We start from the raw sequence: 7292 nt of genomic DNA on the forward strand, positions 1-7292 counted from the left end.
GTTTTCTACCATCCTGATCATATGTTTTATTATAGCCTATACTTTTTCATTATATGGTCTTCATCAGTGGTCTGGACTTTTCTCAACTGCAGGACACTTGTGGTTGACAGCATTCATTCAAGCTACTTTTCAAAAAAAAAATTTGCAGAGGAGTTTTTCAGCTACATTCATACAAAAACAGTGTATTAAAACATAAAACAGCTTCCGCTGTACCTCTCCTTAGACTTTATCAATTTTAAATTCTTGCATAAATTTGAACTGACCACAACCTGAGTTACTTACAGCAACCCTTTTAATGACAAATTGCCATTTTTCCTTCTTTTTATCACACAGTGATATTTATAACTGCCTCATATGACTCTAAGTGCACTTCAGTATCTACAGGGGTTTATTAAATCAACACTATACAGTCTCCCACTTATCAGATTTACTCTCCCAAGAGCGAGTACAGGCAGCTGCATCAAGTGCCATATACAGAGGTCAGGGAAAGTATAGACTAGCCCACTTCATATCTTCCAGAATTACTCACTGCCCCCAATGTGGCCCCCATTGGCTGATTGGGAAGATGAGTAGCTCCGCCAGACTGCTTAACCTAACTCTGAACGGTATAATAGAGCTGGCCGGGCTTTCAGCCAGAGGGGCCATGGCCACTGAAGCTCCACAGAAGCCGTGCAGTCAACACACATCGGAATAACATTATTCAGCCTTGACATATCATGTCAGTGCGCTGACAACTTAGCAGCCATGTTTTTTTTTTATTGCAGGCTATGGTTCAGAGGACACAGGTCTCAGGAGGGGAAGGCTGTCTTGTAATGCAGCATTGATCACTCACAGAAGAGTCACCTGTGAGCACCATCTTCATCATGTTTTGTTGATTGTGTTATTATCTCAGCATCTCTGTCCTCAGACTTGTGAGTTCAGCTGGTGGTGCTCTCTGGTGGTTATAAGAGTGTTTCCTTCTCTGAAAGTAAAATAAGAGAAAAGAATATTTGGCACACCAGTGTTAAAAAAAAAGTAAAACATTTACATTAAATACACCTTCATATCCTTGCATCAGTAATCCCTTTCACCATTGTATGTAAAGAAATCTATTTTTTAAAACTCTTTGAAATGTGTGGATTGAATTCTAACACCCATGTAGCGCATCTATCAGGCTAATATGGTTTGCACACATATATGTATGTAGTGGTGTATATGTTTCCCTACACGCACCCCAAGGACATTGACATGCAGTGTAGTCCTACAGAAAAGCAATTATGGAGAGCTGTCAGGGTGAGGAGGCTGCTCTTGGAAGTGTTTTGAGGATTGCTATCTTGCCTTCGAGAGCCCCCTGGCAGCACCAAGGTAGCCAAGTGGAACATCTCTGACTGCCAACTCAGTTTCCATATGTTTGACCAACCAGTCACCAAACCAAGTTTTTACAGAATCAGCTACAGCCAGTCCATACAGATCACTGCAGAAAACAGTGCAATGCACAATGCAATGCACAGTGCAAAGGGGTGTTCTAGAAACTGCCGTCTTCAATATTATAGCCTTTTTTTAATTTGTTTTTTTGAGAATCAGTTTTTTTAAGTGATTTTTCACTTTTTTTTTCTTTTTTGCTAAAGTATTCAAGAAAAAACCAACAGTTTTGTTTCTTTTTTATCCTAAAGAAAGTGTCTTTCTTGTTCTGCCTGCCTTTCATGCTTCATTGTTTGTTCATCTGTCTCTCAGTGAGACAGGAGTCTATGGGTGAAGCTAGGAGGGTTTGTCTGTTTTACCTGTCCAGAAGGTGGAGCCTCCAGAGGGAATGAACACCTGCCCTTCTGTCTGTCTTTTCTCTTAGCGGAGCCTGCAGCCCACATATGGTAACTTTTCTCTGCATTTGGTTTGTTGCATTCATCACACTGAGTGAGTGAGAATTGGCAATTAAATTCTGAATACAATTAACTTTTGGAGGTGCATAAGTTATCAATTTTATTTTATTGTATTATTTTTCTGTTAATAGTTCACAGAGAGTGAAACTATTTTAAAGGAATCAGTTACAGAAATAAGTCTGAATCGGGAAAAGAGTAACCAGTGGGATTTTTTATTTGCATCCAAGGTACTAACATGTCACATGGTTTGCACATTGATGCATTAGACTAGTTAAGCAAATCCATTTTTTTTACTGTGTGACCTTGGAAGGCTGTTCATCCTCAAGCTCACTTTTTCTTTCAAAAGGACCAGTAATATATAGTATTAAAGTTTTCTTTTAGCCATTCAGCGACATTGCTTTGGGGAAAAATCTGCCTTAACAAGTCATTATCAGGTGCGTTGGCTAGACTAGCTGTTTAAATGTGCGCCCCTTTCACAGAGATGAGAGTCCTCCTTGCAGTGTTTGCCAGTTTAACTCCTGGCCATTATCATTTGCTACATGTTCTCCTGCTTCCTATGTTTCTAGTCTTTCTTCTGCTGTTTTGCCACTAAAGGAAGAAATGTTCATGCACAACCTAAAAACAATGCATTATGAGTCCAGGTTAATGGAAGTAGCTCAAAGACTGAGCCAGATCTTAGAAGGTCCTGGTCAGCCACCATGAAAATTGTACATGTTTGAGATGAGTGCAAAGGGTTCTTAAAATGGGCTTTTGGTTAAACCATCAAAAAAATTAAGAGTCACTACATTTTATTATCCATCAACCCCATGGTTCACACATCTGAGACAGTGGAAATGTGCAGTCTTGTCAGTCAAGGTCAAATCCATCTTCCCTCACATTTGCAAGTGCACAACTGTTAATTTCATCATGCTTTAACTGGTCTATTCCAGAGTCCACTGATCCAGCTCTGCAGCAGAGCAAAACGAGAGCTTCATTTGATTAATCCCTCCATGAAAAAGGTTTCCTTCAAAGCTGGACTCAATCCTATGACCATGGGCAACATATTTTGAGGGAAAAGTGGAACTCATCACCCAGGGCCACAAAGGATAAAGAGGAGCCTCTACTGGCCTTAAAAGATCCTCCTCTCTGGGTAATAACTTAAAAAAAGTGAGGCGAAACTGTCAGAAAAAAAGGAACATGGGTCTGAACTCAGGTTTTTCTTGAAGGTTTTTCTTACTCCTGCTAAATGCATTAACAGTTGAGACATTGTTTCCCCAGAGCAAAAAAATTGTGTAACAAAGAGAAGAGAAAAGAGGACAGGCTGTGAGGAGAGGAGAGGCCAAAAAAAAGAAGGTAAGTATGACCTGCACAGTCAAAGAATGGTCTGAAATGATATGAGCAAATAAGGTTAGGATAGTCTGACTGCAATTATCCTTTAGATCATATAGGCATAGTGTACAGTAGCTGTCCTTTTGCAGGAGTGCATGTGTCTGCATGATGCCCCCTGTTTAGAGCAAACTTTTGAAATATCATAATGTAACAGAGGATGAATAACACTTAACAGAGAGTCTTTTGCAAACATCACAACCTTGAAGTGGTTGCACTGCAATCTCAGAACAAAAAAACAAGTTCAGTGTTCATATCCTGTCTGTGGCCGTCCTGTGTGAATCCAGATCATTGGGGTTTCTTATATGTGTAGAATGGATGCTAGAAGCCAGATTTTAAGATGAATTTTTGTCCTGAGAAGTAGTTAGTCTGAACAGGGTGCTTGTTGGTAGCACCCTGGATTCTGCGCAATGCAGCCTTGATTTTGCTTTTGGGATCCCAATGTGATAGGTCCTAATGAGGGCCAGAATTTTTAGTGACACATCTTCCCATAACTCACATCTGATTAACAAGTTTTCAATACCCTGCACATTCAGAGCTCTACTCTTTAGATCATTAAACATGAGCTGCCTGTCCTTCAGTACATCAACCCTTCAGCAGTTCTTGTAGGTGAAAGGGAACATTAGACCATCATTGAAAAGATGCATAGAAATTAGTGCTTCATGGTAAAGTGTAATTTACACCAGACTGCATTCTGATGTCATGGCAGGGAGAGAAAAATGAGAGCTGCATGAATTGATTCAATCTTGATTCCCATCTTCTAAATGATCATGGCTCCATTGTTCATCAAGGCCATCCCATAACCTTCATCTAACTCTATACTCATCTTCACTTTAACATCATATTTGTATCTGCTGTTTTCTGCAGTGCAGGAAGAAATACCAGCTTCCTGTAAGAAGTGAAACGACAACTATTAGAGCGAAATGTCCACAAGCAGTTCAGTCATTTTTACCATAACGCCACTTACATTTTGCAGCAGTGACTCGTGCAAGTGCTAAATAATTACTTGTTTTGCATAAAAAATTACTACATAATCAATATTAAAACATCATCATTTAAGAGTAAAGTCTGGCTGAGTAGAATGTGGTTGAGCAATTTAATTAGCTTTAATGCTTTTGTAATCTAAATGACCTTTATACGTTATTTAACTATAATAAGTCAAATTGCTACTCAATATTTGCTATTTGATACACAAATACAATATCTAAGTAGTTTATGCTGTTTAGTGGAATAAAATGCTGCATTTTTAAAATTGAAAACACCACCTAAAGAAATAATGTTCAACACTTTTCTACATGCATTCATCAACACACATTCATTTTTAATCTATAATGACATCTAAAGGAGGCAGATAGAAACGTATTTAAAAGGTTAGACTATATTCAGTAATCAGGTCTTTGAACTTTGTGCATTATTGTGCCTTAAAGGATTATTTAAGCTTATTCATTGTGTTGTGCTATGATCATGAGTGCATTAAAGTATTGCACATGAGATGCTTTGGCACAGACACGGTGCCATAACATCTTACATGCAATACTAGTTACGATAAATTGTGAACTTTTTATGACTTATGAATACAATTAATGTTGCTATAACAATGCAACAAAATGAAAGACAGCAAGATGGATAGATGCAAAGTTTTCATTATAAACCAGTGCAAAAAAAAGCAAACTAGAAAAGCACTTAAAGAGCGCAGACCTCCACCAAGCATACTGTGATTGTCACGCAACACTTAAGTCCTACTTTAATGTTATACTCCCTTTCAGCAGACTGTCTGCTACAATTTGGTGTTAGTTGCAGGTTTGTACGATAATTTGTTATTTCATATTTCCGATCTTAGTATCCAGAATATTGCCAGAATCTGGATCCTAATTTTACTTCTGTCAGAAATTATGGTGACCTTGTGTTGTGTTGTTTTGCAAAGTAATTCGACCATTTACAGGAGTTATATACCCATATTGTGAAAACAGCCCTATCTCACAATCATAAAGAATCCTTTTAAAAAAAATCCTGGATCCAGATCACCTCCAAAATCAATGTTATCACTTCTTCCTTATCCCATTTTGAACATCTCCTGAAAATTTCATCCAGACTTATTTGTTAAATTTTGAGATATGTTGTCAGACAAACAAACAAACTCTCCCAAAAACATATAGTGCGTCCCAAATCGCATACTTCCATACTCAAATACTCAAAATTTTGAGTATACTGCGTCGAAATGAAAAACAGTATGCATAGTATGCGAAAATTGAGTATGCAAAAGTACCAGGATGATGTACTCAAATCGTCCCAGATTTTGAGTATGCAGCTGTGGACACTTAACGCACTCATTTCCTCCTCTGGCAGCAATGTATAAATGTAAGTTATTGATATTGTTTTTTACACGTGTTGTTTCCACCAAGCACCATCAGCTGTTGACGTTGTGTATATGGTGTAACTTGTTTTTGTTTGTTTTGTTCCGCGAATGATAGGCTATGCCAGTGTTTCCCAATCCTGGTCCTGGGGGACCCCCCTGCCCTGCATGTTTTAGATGTTACCCCACTCCAGCACACCTGATTCAAATGAATGGCTCGTTATCAGGCTCGAGCAGAGCTTGATGACAAGCTGGTCACAATTAAATGTAGAAGAACTGTTCGACATCATGTCGTCATTCCCGGTAAGTACGGCGCTGGGCAGTATGCGATTTGGGACAGCACTACACCCTCAAAATTTGCGCACTAAGCCAGTGAGTATGTAGTATGCTTAGTACACTCAATTTGAAAATTTTGAGTACACAGTATGGAAGTATGCGATTTGGGACACACTAAGAGCCTCCTTGGCAGAGGTAAGACACATTGGTTGCAATAAGGGTTTGAATCCAGCAAAAAAGGCTCTTAATATTGCCAATCCTCTGTACTTCTACTGCATTTCAGAGATATATATTGTTCTTTATAGAAAGTCCTGTTAATGTTTTATCTCCATCTATTTTACTGTGAAATAAAATTCATAATTCAACCCATCGACATTGATTAAATGAGTGCCTGCAAACCCTTTTAACCCTGTGTTTTCTCACAGAAACGTCAAGTTGTTGGCTGGCATCTTTTGATTTTCCCCTCAAAGTAACACTCATAATAGGTCAAAGTGGTCTTTAACAATTTATCACCTGCTCAAGCTGAAGAAACCAGAAACTGAATCAACAGAACAGAGACAGACCACAGTATACTTAACCCTCTTATTTCATGAAGTACTACTATATTATTGACATCTGGCACAGCAACCAGATCATCAGTTGTTAATGCCCCTGAAATAAAAGACGGGTGCCTCTGCCAGATTTTTGGTATAATTTGCATTACAAACTTCATTTGAATTCTGTGTAGAGATCCTCTTTCAAGACTTGGCTTCAAGATCAATTAAAAGCCTGAGGCTTCTTATCCAACCTGTTAAATTGTGTTTTTTTTCCCAGTGCAACCTCCCCCATGTGGTGCAAATAATCTCTTAAATTAGCTCAAACCTGCAGCTCTGAGGCCATCTTCCTCATTACCCAGACGGTGATCTCAAGGGCCTAAAAGTAGCATTAGTGAGATTTACTTCATGGTGCTGATTATCTTCTTTGTTTACACGGTACAAACAATCAGGTAATCAATAAATGAGCTGTTCTAATGTCATTGTGACTTGTTTCCCTGCTGCGATCATGTAAACATGGCTCAGTTTGTTCAAGTATAATTAAGTCATGAAAGTGAGACAGGCACAGTTTCATCACTTTATTAATGAGTTTAATTATTTATACCAACAAACAAAAACTGTCTCTCCCCCTCCATCCCTCTCTCGCTCTCTTCATCATCTCCTTTATCCAACCGTTCTGTTCCGCAAAAATGTCAGGTTCCCCTCAGAAAGAGCGATAAAAGAGCAGGGTCACAGCAAATTAAAAAAAGTGTGACAGATCAGCAGATGGAAAACAAAAACATTAAAATAGTACATTGAAGTGAGCTCTTTATCGAGGAGAGAGTCAGGAGGATGTCCACGCTCTGCCAGCATACACACACTAACACTCATCACACACACTCCCTGCAGCTGTGCTCAGGAAACTCCCCA

Source organism: Halichoeres trimaculatus, unplaced genomic scaffold, assembly GCF_033239565.1.
Source record: "Halichoeres trimaculatus isolate MK-OKI-2021-1 unplaced genomic scaffold, fHalTri1.1 fHalTri1_scaffold_12, whole genome shotgun sequence".
Lineage (NCBI taxonomy): Eukaryota > Metazoa > Chordata > Actinopteri > Labriformes > Labridae > Halichoeres > Halichoeres trimaculatus.